Source organism: Leptonychotes weddellii, chromosome 8 (genome assembly GCF_054177405.1).
Source record: "Leptonychotes weddellii isolate Sample4059 chromosome 8, ASM5417740v2, whole genome shotgun sequence".
In the NCBI taxonomy this organism is placed as follows: domain Eukaryota; kingdom Metazoa; phylum Chordata; class Mammalia; order Carnivora; family Phocidae; genus Leptonychotes; species Leptonychotes weddellii.
Window position 1 is genome coordinate 95867348 of NC_138376.1, and position 17388 is coordinate 95884735.

The window sequence follows — 17388 nt, forward strand, 5'->3', positions numbered from 1 at the left end:
GAGTTGAAATCCAGTATCATAATACGAGAAGGAAAGGCTATCTATTTTGTATTCATCTGCATGTGACAGCCAGACACATGGGAGTAAGAATGCCAACAAAACCCCAACCCTGTTCTTCCAAATGCAGTAGTCATTCCTTCAATCAGTGTTCACTAAGCACCTACTATGTGTTGTGCATTCACTCTCCCAGGCCTAGGGATACAGCAGGAAACAAAACAGATGAAATCCCTGCTTTCAAGGAACTGACATTCTTGGGGGTACGAAGGCTGGCAGCAAATTGGAGATGCCCAAGAGATAATTTACTTTAAATATTGTCATATATACTTACATAGGATAAGTCAAAGAGTAAGATGTAAGATATTTTTAAATTCTAGAATCATGAAATAAATGTTTTAAAAACTGTTGAACATTTGAGAAATTTGGCATATCTGTAAGACATAAATTTTACTAGTTTAAAAACAATTCTAAAATTATTTTGAGGAACAAAAACATGTTACACATTATGGGTTTTTTTTTCAGAAAATTTTAACTTTCACATTCAGCGATTGAAGTCTAAGTGAAAGTTGGATAAGGAAGAAAAAATATTTTTTCAATCTATTTCATAAGTGAGTGGGGAATTGGAGAGAAAATTCTTAAAAATATTTCCCCTAACTTTTCTAGTTTTATTTTTGTTATGTTCCTATAAAGTGTCTTGACTTTCATAGTTTTTCAGTAAATATATGTTGCACAATTATTTTGTGAGCATAACACAAAGTCTTGATTAAGGGAACACCGCAAATTCACTTTGGAAAAAAAACATTTTATTGGTTTGAAGATGAAAAGTAACCATATCATATGATTTACAATGACCTCTAATCTTTGAATCCTCAAGAACCCAAACTTTCCTTTAGGAAATGGGCAGTGTTGTGTTTGTAGCTTATTGTTCAAAATTTATTGGAAATGATGACATTGTTTTATTTTATAATCCATTAAAGAAGATAGTTATTATAAAATTGCTTCATTATTCTATTAATTCCAGAAATTCTACATTATTAAATTACTTAAAATATGAATTGGTCTTTTTTTTTTTTTCTTTTGATGGCTTATCCTGATTTAATTGGCAGCACTTTCTTTTTTCTTTGTTGGACATAAAAGTAGAGAGACCTCTTACCTTAATGGCACCTTAAATTTGATGAAATACCCCCTGCAGTATAAGCTGAATTTCAGTAACAAAATGACCCAACAATTCAGTGGCCCAAACAAGGTGGGTATTGTTCTCCTCTCACTTGACAATCCAGAAGTGAGTGTTCCAGGTTATCTGGAGGCTCTGTTGCTCTGTGTGATCATTTAGGAGCCACCCAGGGCTCTCCCACCTTATTGCTCTGCCACCTTCTTCGCATGGTTGGAGGTGGGTTGTTGGCATGTCTGACTTCTAGCTCATGAGAAGGGGGAAAGAGAAGTGGAGAGCAAGCAATTTCCTTTTGCGCAAGTGAGACAGAGGGGACACGTCTTGCATCCCATTGGTGAGAACGCTGTCACGCGGCCAGGGCTGCCGGACTGGTTGCTTATAGCCAGGTCCATGCAGTCAGGTGAATGACGTAGGCATTGCGACATAGCATGAGGTTGCTATTGACCTAATGAGATGACAGCAGGAGGATAATTTGCTTCTGGAGACAGTTGACTTTCTGCTTGGCAGAAAGCAAAAATGGGGATGAGGGGAGGAACTATTGTACACATTTTCCCAAAGAATTGCCAAGGGGTGCAATGTGATGAATGTCTATCCTGGTATTAGCCACCTGTTGTTGGGAGACAAAGTAACCCAAACTTGCAGCTTACAACAACAAACATTTACTGTCTCATAGTTCCTGGGTGGGTCAGGAATCCAGAAGTAGCTTGGCTAAATGTCTCTGGCTCAGGGTCTTTTGCAAGGTTGCCATCAAGTTGTCAGCTGGGGCTGCAGGCAACTCCATTTCCAAGATCCTGCTCCTGGCTGTTGGCTGAATTTGTCCGCTCCTTGCCACATGGACTTTTCAATAGGGCGGCTCACAACATGGCAGCCAGGCATCCCTCAGAGCAAGTGGGGTAGACGGTGAAAGAGAGCAAGAGAATGTGTAAGATGACAAGTCACAGTCTTTCCGACTGAATCTCAGAAGGGACATCACATCCCTTTTGCTCTCTTCTGTGTCAGAAGTAAGTTATTTGCCCAGCCCACACTCAAACAGAGGGTATTATACAAGGGTATGAATGTTAGGAGGGGAGGATCATTTGGAGCCGTCTTGGAGGCTGTCTACCATGGTACTCCACAGAGGAATCTGTATCATTAGATGTTTTTACAAAAATTTGTCATGCAAGAAAGAGGCATTCACCTGCCTGAAGGTAGAAACTGATGCCATCTCCCAAGTTCCTTTACCCCTATGATTACATTCTCTGCAATGAAATGAGTTCTTTCTATTTTCTTGGTAAATTCTCTCAGACATGCTATGGCAGTTCAAACATTATTTCCTCTGTTGTCACACAGGGTAAAAGTCTGACTAAACTCTCTCTGAGCAGTATAATATAGTTGTTTAGAGACAGACTGCTAGGTTTTGAATCCCATTCCTTAACTTACTAGCTTATTGATGTTTTGTATCCATTTTCTCATCCTAAGAACAGGGATAATATTTCTACTTACCTCATAGCATTGTTATAAGGACTAAATGAGTTAAGGACTTAGTACAAACTAAGGTACATATTATAATATCAATACATATGAGCTAACTACAGAAATTTGATCTGTCCTTTAACTATTGAGAACTTTGTTGGGAAAAGGCAGCTAAGCTTTCTTCATATGAGATTTCCTCTATGTCAGCCACTTGACATTTTCTCTTCCCTGACTTCCTAAAATGAGTCTACATCTAATGGTATGACTCGAACACCTAAGCTTAGTGGCAAGATAATGTATGTGAGTGTAGAACCAGCCAAGGAGATGGGGACTTCAATCTTCTATTGTTATATTCTCAGGCTATGTCAGGCCTTTCATCCAGTTTTAATCTATTTATGTTTTGGAAATTATTTCTCGGATAGTAATCTTTTCAATCTCCATAAAACAGCTAGAATTCAAATTAGAAAAATTCCTTTGATGTCTTCTTAGTTGATTCTTTGTAGCCTTTGATATTTTTGTTCAAAAAATCATTTTTATTCTAGAAAAATTAGTGAAAGACGTAAAAACAGAGATAAAGAAAAAGTTAAAAAGATACGCTGAAAATGACAATATTAATGATCTCTTCTTAGTTGATTTTTAATAGCTTTATATTTTTAATTTAAAAAATCATGCTTATTCCAGAAAAAGCAAAGTAGGTAAAAAAGTAAGTAAGGGGTGCCTGCATGGCTCAATTAAGCGTCAGTTAAGCATTTGACTCAATTTCAGCTCAGGTCATGATCTCAGGGTCCTGAGATCAAGCCCCACATCTGGCTCCACACTGACCATGGAGCCTGCTCAAGATTCTCTCTCTCCCTCTCCCTCTGCCCCTCCCACTACTACTCTCTTTCTCCCTCTCAAAAAAAATAAATAAATAAATAAAAAATAAAGGTAAAAAAATAAGAAAATTTTTTAAAAAGGAAAAGGAAAGGAATTACACTGATAATCCTTTATCCATAGAGAAGTGTGACTAACATATTTGAGTCTATAACGGGCATTTTTCTATCTATGTGTACAAAATATAATAATATGCACATAATTTTGTAATCTGTGCTTTTTTTTTACTCAAAGACACACTGTGAGCAAGTTGATTTACTCCAAACAGAAGTAAACCAATGGATGGGAATAACCTGTATACGACATAGAAGTGAAGAAGGGGAATCAATTCAGAGAGAACAGGGAGGCGTGGAGAATAATAAGACTGGGAATGGGCTGCAGAGTAAAGAGAGGGAACTCCTTTGGTTACCTGGGAAATGCTGGCTTGGCTCTTCTTTCCCCTGGCAAACAGAGATGCCTGCAACAGCTCACGCTTTACCCCGGGTCCGAGAGACACAACCAGCAAGGAAACCAGTGGCAGACTTTCTTCATGCTTACGTGTTGTGCATCTGGTGACTACCTTGTGTATGGAAAGGGGTCCTCAAGAATACATTCTGAACACCTCATCTATGTACTTGCAGAATTCATCTTCATAAAGACCCCATCGATGTTTCATTTGGGGACTGAACTAAAAGAACCAATACGTATTAAAATATATCTTTTTCTTCTAAAAATATCGCTCAAGTTGAAATCCATATAATCAGCTAATATGACATTTTTCCAACCTGAATAAAGATACTAGTCTATTAAACTTGAGCTTAATAGTATATTTTCAATGAAAAGTAACTAATCCAACATTCACATTTGGCAATTTAATTTAATTTAGGTTGACCAAGGAGAAAAAAAAATCCCCACAAATCACTCATTTCAAGAATAAAACAGATATTATTATTCTATAGGCACAAAGCAATAAGAAACTATTATAAAGAATTCTGTGATGGCAAATTCAGCAACTAGAGAAGCCAAATGGGTTGGATTCTAATTAAAAATTGGATGCACAGAAAGGAGAACATTTATTTGTTTTAGACCAGAAGAAACTGAAAGGGAGAGGAAGACTAAAAGGCCAGGAACAACTGAAGGATCTCATTCTGAATGACTTCCCAAGATATTAAACAATAGATCATTGGCCTGGAATGAAGTAGGAGGAAGGCTGGGTATAAAAGGAAAACAGGAATTATTTTTCCAACAGCTAAGACTAGATTTCCTTCTTTAATGTAGAGGCAACTGATTACTGAGATTAAAAAAAAAAAAACGCGGGGGAGCCTGGCTGGTTCAGTGGGTGGAGTGTTTGACTCTTGATCTTGAGGTTGTAGGTTTGAGCCCCACCTTGGGTGCTGAGATTATTTTTTTAAAAGATCTTAAAAAAAAAAAAAGCAGAAGAGTCACCTTTACATAATCCTTATAGGATTGATGATACAGAAAATCTCATAAAAACTGGATGAGGAAAACCTTCCTCCCAGGGAGCTATTACCAATGATATCACTAGCAAAATCTTGCAGGACTTCTGGCATCTAAGCAACACAGTATCATATTGCAGCCTGCTTTTTTTTTTTTTTCTCCTGCTGAAACATTGTCATTAGAGGTTTGGATTTTATAATTCTATTCTGTTTCTGAAATGATTTCTGAGGGCTTTTTACAAACAAGGCAGCTTTTTAAAGAAGTCAGTGTCTGGGTGCTAATATGAAAGCTCAAAGTTTGTATTTTCTACAGATCTAGCCGACAGGGACATTTCCATCACCTGGTTGCAGTATTCCTAAATGCCTAGTGGTAAGTGTATTTTAATTAATGGAATCTAAATCTGAGACCCACATTACCCATTTCATTAAAACCCCTTACTTTACAGGTGAGAAAGTCACACAGCTTCTCTCAGCTCATAGATATTAAGTGATTGGCACAAGGTCACATAACTAGTTAGTGACAGACCCATAATTTAGAAGTCACATCATGGGGACACCTGGGTGGCTCAGTCAGTGAAGCGTCTGCCTTCGGCTCAGGTCATGAAACCAGGGTCCTGGGATTGAGTCCCGCTTGGCAGGGAGCCTGCTTCTCCCTCTGCCTTCCACTACCCCTGCTTGTGCTCTCTCACTCTCTCTCTCTCTCTGACAAGTAAATAAAATCTTAAAAAACAAAAACAAAACAAAAAAAACCTGACTCATAGATTTGTAGAAAAACAAATGGGCAAGACCATTAAAATAGCCCACACTGTTGCACATCAGCTTCTGACTCTGGGAAATCCAACACTGATTTAAAAAATGTAGGGTTTTCTCCTTGGTGGCCCTGCAACCCTATACTTCCTTTTTCTCAGGCAGCTCTGCCTTAAAAAATTACACATCTGGAGTACTCACGGGCTCAATGCACCAGATCTACATCTTTTCCCACTCATATATGGGCTCCCATAAGACCAGTGTTTTTCCAACTGAGGATCGGGACCCATTAGTGCACCATGAAATCAATTCAGTGGGTCATAACTGACGTGCTTTTTTAATTATATAAAATAGAGTGCATTCTCTCCTTTACCATTCGACCTCCGCTAATATTTCAGGCTTGAAGGGGATTTTCTTTGATTTATATTGGGTAGCCTTGAGAAGAGGTAATTTCTTTCCATTTTGATTTTGCTTGAGTTAACATTCATTCTCGGTTTAGTTTACTAGAATCACCATAAGTCCTGACCAACAAAAGTCCCTTGCAGAGGATTCTTAAAAGAAGAGATCCTGCTTCCCTATGAACTGTTTATATAATAATTAACTCAGGGTGCTGTAGTTGTCTTTCCAACTTGCTCCTTGCTAGGGGGCCTAGAAGCTAGGGACTTCTCAGGTTAATTGCCTCAGTTGAATTCCTGCCTCTTCTGTACAAGGCAGAGTCGAAGGGTCTCCTCAGCACCATAAGGGCTCTTTGAAGCTTTAGCTGCCAGAAACCATGGGTCTGAGAGGACAAGAATCAGCTGGAGTTCAAGACTTAGTCCCACTACCTCCCCAAATGGAAAACCACATTGAAATATTTGTCCTCTGTGCTTTGTTCCTAAAGCAAACACTATTTAGCTAAGTATGGTGTAAAGGGTTGCCATTTGCCACAACTGATAAATAAACTGGTAACCACAATGATGAGGGAGAAGTGGGGGTATTTTGTGGTCTTGGGGGGAATTCAAAGCTCTCTTTCATTGGAGACAGGCTACAAAAGACAAAAATCATCAAAACAAGGAAATAAATTGTTTTCTTAGAATAGAAGCTTTGTTGGCTGCCGTGGGGGAGTGCATTTTTATTTTTAGATGATTGCTCATTAGCAGGTAGGAGAATGTGTTGCATTATTTTTCTGATAAAGAGATTAAGGGTGGAGGTACACCTCAAATTTCCTTTTCTCTCTTTTTTTTTAACTTAAAAATTTGTATTAAAAATTGAATGTTAGAGCCTAATAAGTATGGAAAAAATAGTCAGATGACCGGATGTTCCTGGTCAAAGCAAATTTAAAAGGGACAAAATTTAAGAACAAATTACTAAATAAATGATGCTGTGGGTTCAGATAAATGTAAAAGTTTAGTTGTGTATAATAGTTGCAGTTAATCCAGAAGAACCCAGTTTTCTATTCTGATCTTACAAGTCTTTTCTATTTATGTAAGCTTTTGGTCTTATGAGGATTTGTTGAAATTTGCTTTATTTGTGCCTACAGACATACAGATTAGTGTTAAAGAATTACACCAAATAATTTTCACAGTATCTACGAATCAGGGGCATACCTAAATTTACATGTAGTTGTCTAAAACACAAAAATATGATCTTGGCAATATTTCTATATGTTATCCATGTTTACCAGATGTATTCAAAAAGAAAAATAAACTAGAAAGAAAAAGTTTTTGAAGTTCCATTTATATTAAAAACTTTTTGAATCATCTATAGTTGAAATACGATTGTAAACTACTTGGGACTGTGGTAATGTAGGTAGCATGATTATCTCAAATGACCAGAAGTCATCTATAATGACATCTATAATATCCATAATTTGAAGGAATCTTAAATTTTTTTCCAATATAAGCTGCTCGAGGTTTAAAAGGGAAGAGTCATTGCTAACTTTGTCCATATATACCCTCAATAATTTTATAGACTTACGTAATTACTCCTTTCAGTTCCTTTTAATCAGGAGATTTAAGCATCTCATATTTTTGCTTATTTGTAAAAATGCGTATATAACATTTTGATGTATATTTTTTCAGTCTTTTTGTACATATAATATTTACATATTTGCATAAGGAATATGTATATATTTATGATCATACTTGATTTATAGTTTCTTGAAAATATATTGTAATTATTTGCCCATATCAGTGAAAATTGTCAAAAATGTAATTTTAAGGGCTCTATTTCATCATGTGGATCTGCCCTAGTTCGTTTAATCATTCTGCTATGTTACAGGACAGTTAGTTGTTTCCAACCTTGTTTTAAATCATGTGTGATGAATGCATTTGTTTAGGAATTCTTGGCTTTTTCTCCTATTAACTTTTTAGAAAGAATTTCAGACAGTGAAAATACTGGGACAAAGCTATTTTCCCCATTGATTTAAGATACTTTATTTATCATATGCTAGATTCTTAGGTATTATGATCAGCACCAAGGCCTATACATTCTGTTACATTGATTTATCCATTGATTTTACCACTATATTAAATTTTTATATAAAGTTTTAACATCTAATAAAGCAAGTTCCTCCTTAGCTACTCTTCCCCCCTTTTTTGTGCTCCCATAAAATTCATGGCTAAGCTCATCTCTTTAGTGTTCTAAAAAAAGTTTAGAATAATTTTTAATGTTCTAAAACCATACAATTTTTTAAGGAGGTGGGATTTTTATTGGAATTTGGATAAACATGTAAATTAATTTGGGGGGGAATTAATATTTCTATGATACGTCTCTTCAAATAGCAAAACTTTCATTTGCATTTCAAAAAATATTTGTGGGGTTATTTTTAACATAGGTCTCACACACTTCTTGATAAAGTGTTAGTGGATTGTTTTACTATTAGACTGTTAGATTTTTGTTATGCTTTATATGTTTATTATTATAATTATTGTATAACCACTTATAACTGATATAACTTTGTTAATTATTAAATGGATTATCTTGGATTTTCTAAAAAATATTATCTACAAATTATGATTAATTTATTCAATGACAAATATTTATTAAGCATCTACTATAAGCCAGCCAAACCTTCTAAGCACTGGGCACACAATACTGAGAGGGAGTGGGAGTGTAGGTTATGGGGGTTATGTTTCTAGCAGGAAAGAACAATAATCCAAGTTTTATTAGAATGACATCTAAATTAGGATAGAGAGTGCTTACAGTAAGTGAACAAAGAAGAGACATATAAAATAACAAGGGTGGGTGCTGAAATTTTAGATAGAGCAAAAAGCCTGATCAGAAAAGTATCTACTGAGTAAAGAAGTTGGAGTCAATCAGGAAGAGTAGTAGTCAATAAGATTTTAAAAATATATAATGAGAGGCCAGGTAATTGGGGTCTTTATGAGTCATAATAACACTCCGGAGTTTTTCTTTAGAGTGCGTTGGAAAGATATTGGAAGATTTTGAGCAAAAAAAAAAAAAAAAGTAATCTGAAATGCTTTAAATAGTTCTGGTTTTGGCGGCTGTGGTGAGAACAGATTTAAGAGGATGGAAGCAAGGAGATCCGCTGGACGGTAGAGCAGAAGCTGTAATTCTCCGGTCCACAGAGTCTTGGTTCACTTCCAGAGGCACCTGTAGGGCTCTCATGTATACTGACTACTTCCTGTTTCTCTGCCTGATAACAACAGCGGGGAAGTACCAGGGCGCTACACTTAGAATTGACCCACCAAGAATGGCATGGGAGTTGGTGCATAAAGACTCTGGTTTCTCTCAGTGGGACAAGTCTGAGCTGTGTTCTGCACAATCTCTCAGAGGGTCCCCAGCAGAACCGAGCTCCCACGTCCCAGAGCAGACTCTCACTCTTTAATGAAGCTCCATCCACTGTCCCTGTTCCATTCTCCATCTACTCGCCATGCCTCCTGGGAGCACGAAAAAAGAGGAATTACACCATTTTTGGTGTAATTTGGAGGAATCCAAACTAAGATAGGTACTATAATAATATTATGTTATATAATCCAGGCAAGACAGGATAACAACTTGGACCACAGTGTATTCTTAAAGTGGTGGATAATTGATCTAATGCTGATTATACTTTATAGAAGAGCTGAAAGGATTTGCTGATGCATTTAATGTAAAATGTAAGAGAGAAAGAGGAATCAAGATGACTGAGCAATTGGAAGGATAAGGTATCCATTAACTAAAATGGGATAGTGTAATCCATCTGGAAGAAACCTAGTACACAGTGTGAGGTAGGGTTGTTTTTAAAAATATGAGTATCCAGTTGACCCAGCACCATTTACTGGAAAGACCTTCCTATATAGATGGTACTGCAGTATCCTTTTTGTCAAAAATCAAGTGACTTAAATGTGTGGGTATTTGTCTATGCTTGCTATTCTCTTCCATTAGCCTATTTGTCCATTCTTACACAAATATCCCACCTTCTTATTTTCTGTAAATTAAAAGACGTCATTATATTCATCAATGTAATTCCTCCAGGACTGTTCTTCTTGAAGATTGCTTTTTATAACTTTATAATGTCTTCAAAGTTCATAATGAGTCCTAATATCCAGCATGTAATTCCCTTAACTCTGTTCTTCTTGAAGATTACTCTTACAACTTTATAATAATTTTATTAATGGTGTAATTCCTCTTTTTCTGTACCCCTTGAGGTTACTCTTAGACCTATTCAATTTTGTAAAAATTTAGAAACAGCTTATCACTTCACACACACACATACACACACACACACACACACCTGATATTACTAGAATTATGTTGACTCTTTAAATCAATTTGGGGAGAACTGACATTTTTTTAGTATTGAGCTTTGTAACCAGAATTTTTTTAAGAACGCGGGTCTTAAACTCATGACCTGAGATCAAGACCTGAGCCGAAATCAAGGGTCAGATGCCTAACCAACTGAGCCACCCAGGGGCCCGGCAAGTGATACTTCTTGATAGGGTGGCCAGAACAAAGTGCTACTGATGTGATAGGCTCACATGCCCTCAAGAGGCAAATGAACTCTTGTGTCAACTGTTAGATAAAGATGCTCTGACTGGGATGGGAGCTACAGGTGTGGATGAGGGTGGAGGGATCAGGTATGAGAGTTGATGCCAAGAAAACTGGGGATGGAAAGGAGTGATCAGTGTGAACTCAGAAACTAATGGGAAAAGAATGGGAAGCTGTGATGAATCAGGGAACCAGAGAACAGATGAGGGAACTCTGAGAACTAAATTGATTTGTCTAATGAATAACAGAGCCAGTCAGATACAGAGCCCAAGAAAAATACAGGGGCCAAGTTTGTCAGAAGAACCAAAGATTGGGATCCTCCTCATGAATTGCGTCTAATGCTGGGTCCATAGGGCAGGGGCTCTTTGCCGCATATGCCTGACCTGAAATTCTCGCCAGTGTTCCCATGGTTTACAAGTCTACTGGAGTGAATCAGGGCTTTATTCATTCCATTGATCAATCATGAATGTAAGTATGGATGCTTCCCTGCTTCTAACAGGTCACCTAAATATTGCTCAGTTTCAAGGACTCTGAGGTTTTTTCCGTGAAACAAACAATTCTTTTTCTTTTTAAGACGGTCCTTTGTCTGGGACGCCTGGGTGGCTCAGTTGGTTAAGCGTCTGCCTTTGACTCAGGTCATGATCTCAGGGTCCTGGGATCGAGTCCTGCATTGGGTTCCTTGCACAAAGGGAAGTCTGCTTCTCTCTCTGCCCCTCCCACTGCTCATGCGCGCGCTCTCTCTCTCTGACAAATAAACAAAATCTTTAAAAAAAAAAGATGGTCTTTTCTCCAATCATAAGCCCTCCAATTGAAGACATGTTATTAACTTCCATTTTTCCCCATATTATTCTCTGTAATATGAGGAAAAAATCTAGTGGGATAAAGCTCTGCTTTATACTCCATTCTCAGCATGTATTATTTTTATAAACAATGAAAGCAGATTTCCCACCCTAACTACAATTATTTCAATAAGGAAACTTTTTTCCCTTTCATTTTTCAAAGTCTTCATTGTAGAGGCTGTGGTGTGTCAGAGACCAGAGGTATTCCTGTGCCAGACACCAGTTTGGCACACACAGTCTTCAGCTGTCAACTCGTCCGCAAGGAGATCTTGGCATTCTGCTCCATGCTCCCATTTCAGACTGGGTGTCACACCCTCCGCCTCCCCTTATTGGAGAGCAAGCTTGGAGGAAGCCTAAACCCAATCATGTGAGAGGTAGAATGAGTGGCAAGGTTTGACACTCATTATAGCTTTCTCTCCCTCAGCTCAAGACCTGCAGAATCCAGACAGTAAATCCCACCGCAGCATGTGCACGTGATGCCGAAGTCAACACACTCAGGAATTCTCAGGTGCATGTGATGGTTCACATCCTGCAACTTGATAAAATACTTGTAAAATCATTGTAAAACTTTGTTTTTAAAAACTTATACAAATAATCAGGCATCCGTCTTCCTAAAGCTGCTGGAATTTCAGGGAAATAAATCAGTCTTTTATCACTATTCCCCCAAATAATTGATATGTTAAAAAAACCTTACATTATAGTTTCACTGTTTCAATTACACCAATGGGAAGGTCTCATGGAAAACAAATGTAATCCAGTGTTGATAGTAAAATTAATAGGCCATGTGTTTGCCAGAAAAATCTTCATGTATTTTTGGGACCATATAATATAAAATAAGAGTTTTGGATGATTCAGTCAATTATTTCACGGATTCAAATATAGTTCAGGTTATGTCATATTTCCAAAACAGAAAATCCTTGGTTTTTTTTTTTTTTTTTAGGATTTTATGTATTTATTTGAGAAAGAGAGCAAGAGAGAGAGCATGAGCAGGGGGGAGGGGCAAAGGAAGGGGGACAATCAGGCTCCCCGATGAGCAGGGAGCCCGACAACGCAGGGCTTGATCCCAAGACCCCAGTATAATGACATGAGCCGAAGGCAGATGCATAACCAACTGAACCACCCAGGTGCCCCGGAAAATCCTGTTCAATAGAACTTTGAAATAATGCAATTTCCATGGGAAGTGGGTCTATATATCCTGCCTCCATCCACACTGTGCAAAAGACATTACACTGCATCAGAACCAGCCATGGCAGAGCCTGAACAGATGGTTTTCCATGAAATTTGTTCCAGTAGTCTCTTCAAAGTCCTGCCTGCTCTTGGTCACCTCTTTACCACACTACCAGGTATTGGAATTCTCATCATTAGTATACCTTGTTTGAACTAAGGCATTGTCCCCAAACTCTTAAAAATCACAGAAATCATGAAATCATGATTTCAGAAGTTAGTGTCAAGAATGGTGAAGAGTCTTAGATTTTGTCCTATTTGCATGCTAACAAGTTAGCCAGTCACAGTTTCTTGGATGCTGGCAGAAGACAAGAGACTCTTGGGTCAGAGACAAAGGACAATTTATTAACCACAGACATAGCAGTGGTCGAAGTATCAGTATTTGCTCTGGTTCCTGAGCTCCAGTTCTCATAAGGCAACACAAGGAGGGCCAAGTGAGACCTGTACATGCAATGGGTACGTTAGAGGAGATGAACCCCAAGCTTAGAGAATCATAATATTTTGTAATGAGCAATAACTTTGTCTTCCCTTTGTTATGAAAGGAGACACTATCTTTATTATACTAGACAGTAAATAAACTTACCTTGCTCTAGAAGGAGACACCATATCTAATTTCCAAGGCTGTTTTCTGTGTACACAAAAGTGAAAAGATAGTTTTGAACAAAAGAATCTGTATTAACTATGTTTTGTAGTTTCTGTAACTTGATGCTTTAATATCTTCAAGACAGATGTCAACTACTTAGGTGAACAGTTAGGGACTTGAGTTAACCACCTGGACTCTCCATACTCTGAGCCCTACATGAGTTTGCAAAGGTGTCACTTTTAAATGTACTTTACCAATCCCAGAGCATCCTTCCTTGCTTGCTTCCTCCTTCCTGTGGAAATCACAATAGAAGTCTTTGCCTGCAGTTCTGCTCTCTCTCCTTCCCTGCCTCATGACTGACCCTGGTGTTTCTCCCTGGGGAACAGTATCATAAACTTTCATGACTCCAAGACAGCTCTCTCTTTGATCTGTGTATGGTCTCACTATACCTAAATTAAGACCAAGTTATGATTAAAACACTGTCAGTAACTGTAGCTCACAAAACATGCAAACACATTAGAAATCCATGGAGAGTTATCTTCCAACAGATACTAACTTAAAGGCCATTGATTTAAATACCCATTAATGCCCAGATCCTTTCTTTTTTTTTTTTTTTAAAGATTTTATTTATTTTTTGACAGAGAGAGAGGCAGGGAGAGAGGGAATACAAGCAAGGGGAGCAGCAGAGGGAGAAGCAGGCCTCCCGCGGAGCAGGGAGCCCGATGCAGGGCTCGATCCCAGGACCCTGGGATCATGACCTGAGCTGAAGGCAGACGCTTAACGACTGAGCCACCCAGGCGCCACCGCCCAGATCCTTTCTAAGAGAACTCCCTACTCCCATAAAACAACTCAGTATGTCTTTTAAACACTTTTCTTCAAATACTCTTATGTCATCTGTGATTTTTATTTACTTGGCCTTCTCTTACGTCTTGAATGAGAACATCTATATTTGAAGGCATTTGCAATGTACATTGCACAAGCCTCTTCTCTGCTACTTTTCTCACTCCAAAAAGTGTCTTTGCATCATCTGATTATCTCTAGTTTCCTCAACCATCCTGGTGACATCCTGCTAGATGCAGTCTCCTTTGTCCATTTTTTAAATATACTACTCCAAAAATATTTTAGGTGCAATATAAATATATGGCCCTGAGTAAGTAGAATAAAGTAGAATAAACTTGTAACTACTTTTTTCTTTTTGCATACTATATGGACGTGTTAACTTATTTAAAAGGTACATCACACCTCTGATGATTAAGAATCAACTATTAATGGAAATCATTAATCCTGTCACTCCATAACTGATTCAACCTTTCTGTTTTTGCTTTAAAATACAGGCTTTTTATTTATTTCTGTAAAATTCAACCTTAGATTCATTTTTTCTTTTGAGTCTCTGAAAATCTCTCAGATTCTGAAAACAAAATAAGTTATCATTCTAGCCTCAAAGCATCAAAAAATTTATTAAGCAAATTTTATATAACTTAATCCAAGTCCTTGATTAAAATGTGGGGCAGGACAGAACTGAGTATAGGGTCCTGTGCACTCAGTTGGAACCTCCCATCAGGTTTACCTTGAAGAATGTTCTTTAAACATAGTTGTTCAACACAAGCACCGATTTAACTAAACCTTCTTCTAGACCTTACTTGTTTAAAAAAATTCTAAATGGAAGTCTTTAGACACTGCATTTCTATATTTTGTCCTTCTGACAATTTTGCTAACTAAAGAAAAGAGGTATGTTATGACTTACTTTTATTGAATCTAGAATGTCAAGCAGTGGTCACTACTTCATTTTCTCCATCATCTAGAAATTTATTAATATATATATTTTAACATAATATATATTCTATGTAATTATCATATGCATGTAATTATATTATATGTATATGAGTGTATATATGTATATGTACCCATGTAAATTGTATATATACATATAATTATATAATATTATATTATACATAAATATATATTATATATTACTAAATTATATTATTATGTCATTAGTATTAATATAATATATAGTAGCACTCAGAACAGATGATTAGTCTATTAAATTATTAAGCTGCTATCTTGGGGAATGAGTTTTTACCACCATTATCAACAAAAATTTAGTAAATACATGTCATATGTTGCTTTGTTCTACAATTTGTCTTGAAGAAATGACATAAAGAAAAAACAATCTCATTAGAAAAAGAAATTCCAGGAAGCTTTTAAAGAAGGGAGAGGATTCGACAAATTAGTGTCAGAAGAAGGAAGGCATTGGTAAGGGGAACATGCCAAAGTGGAGAGAAAAAATAAGGTGAGGAAGAATACATTGCATCTAAGCCTTTTAATTCAAATCTAACTTACCCTTTTAGAATTACATTATTATTTTTATGGCCACATTACTCTCTCTGCAATTGCTCTCCTGACTATCATTTGTGTTCCTAATCTCTATCTTTATTTCATGGTTTCCCATGTGTATATCTTGTCTGGTGTGTAATTCTGGTAGACAGCAATCATACCTAATTCTTCAGTATTTTGACCCCCTCCAGGTCCAGGACATAAAGGTCTCATTTTATATGCTCAGTGATAATTTTGGAATTGGAAATTTCAATTTTGGGAAATTATAAATAAGAGGTTGTTAAAGCTGGAAGGAATTTTGGACACAGAGAGCTAGAAAGATTGAATGACTTGCCTAGAATCACACAAGTTTCTACACATTCATTCACAAAAAGCTTCCCTCTAGCCCTGTTGCTAGGATTGTCTTTCTTGGATATCCAAGATTGGTCTAAAATCTCTATATGGGCTGCTAACAAAGCATCAAAGCCTATTATGATTGTTTGGTTTGTTGGAACCGGTTTACATATTAAGAAAGGTACACTTTGATCCCAGAGTCTGAATAATTCCTTCTAAGACCATGTGTTGGCTCTTACATAGACACAGACATAAACAAATTCATCCCAGAGAGTCAATGGAAGTTTTCCTTAGATACTGAAGTATATTTAGGGGCTGATGGCATATATTTAGAAGGGTATCTTTCCTAATTCTTTTTATTAGCAATTGGGATAGTGCCAAAATTCTCAAACTGAAAGTCAGCATTTCATTAAAATGACCTAAAGAGCAAATAAAATTTTTTCAATATCTCTGGGAAGAACTAGCTGTGATATATTTACAAGCAGAGTTAACCAGAAGGCACAGCTTCTTTGATGATGGCCCTGGTCTAAGCTCTCTAATATGACTCATGGAAACAAGCAGCAGTTGTGTGCATGGCTTCCCCAGCTGGGCTTAAAAAATCCCAAAGAACTTATATGTCAACCAGACCACAGTACTTCCCTGTCTTTCCACTTAATGATCATCAAGATCCAGTGCATTCTAAATGCACATCTCAACCTGATTTATTTTTTAAATAATTCTTTATAAATTATTGGGATCTTTTATTAATTTGTATTTTTTAGAGCTTTTTGGGGTGAGGGTGGGGGGAGGAACACCATAATATCCATCCGTTGCCCATTTCCCATTAAAATTCTGGAAGTACATGGTTGAGGACCCTATAATACCTTCTTTACTTATGTTGACTACCCCAATTTTTAATTTGGAGGAGGAATTCTGGGTGATTTGGACGTATAGTAGCACAAAGACTATATTTTGCAGGAATTTTGTTTTGTAGTGGTATAAAACATTCAAACATCTCAGTCTAACTCTCTAACTTTTCTCTCACAGAAATCCCTGGAGAGTCTTTTTTCTGGAGTTTTTCCTCTTTGCAAATTTAATATTTGTCATCTATCCAGTGGCTATGCAAACAAGTAATATTTAAAAATATGTTTTGAGTTTTTGGAGAAAATGATGCTGGACAAGTATGTCATTTTGGAATTGACTTTTTTTTCCTCTCAGAAAGAAGGGAGAAGCCTGGCAGTTCTTCATACTTGAAAAAAAAATGGGGCAAGGCGAGTGGCTAAAATAGAAAAAATAGACTATGCCGTTATTTTATGAACATAAGTCCCTCTTACCTGGGGCCACAGAGGCCCTAGAACACCCAGGTTTAAGGCAATTTGGAAATGAGGGAAGGCGTCTCCTTAAGCTAGCGCTGCTCACTGCCTTATGTTATGCCGAGGCCAGCAT

At 37.1% G+C, this 17388-nt stretch overlaps 1 long non-coding RNA gene across 1 annotated transcript; it reads right to left on the reverse strand.

Annotated features, from left to right (window-relative positions):
* Positions 1-4057: 4057 nt before the first annotated feature.
* Positions 4058-15093, reverse strand: LOC145722864 (uncharacterized). The gene is made up of 3 exons (XR_014147439.1): positions 15038-15093; positions 13294-13338; positions 4058-4160 (listed from the first exon to the last, which is right to left on the reverse strand). It is a non-coding gene; the product is annotated as an uncharacterized LOC145722864 (long non-coding RNA).
* Between the last annotated feature and the right edge of the window lie 2295 nt (positions 15094-17388).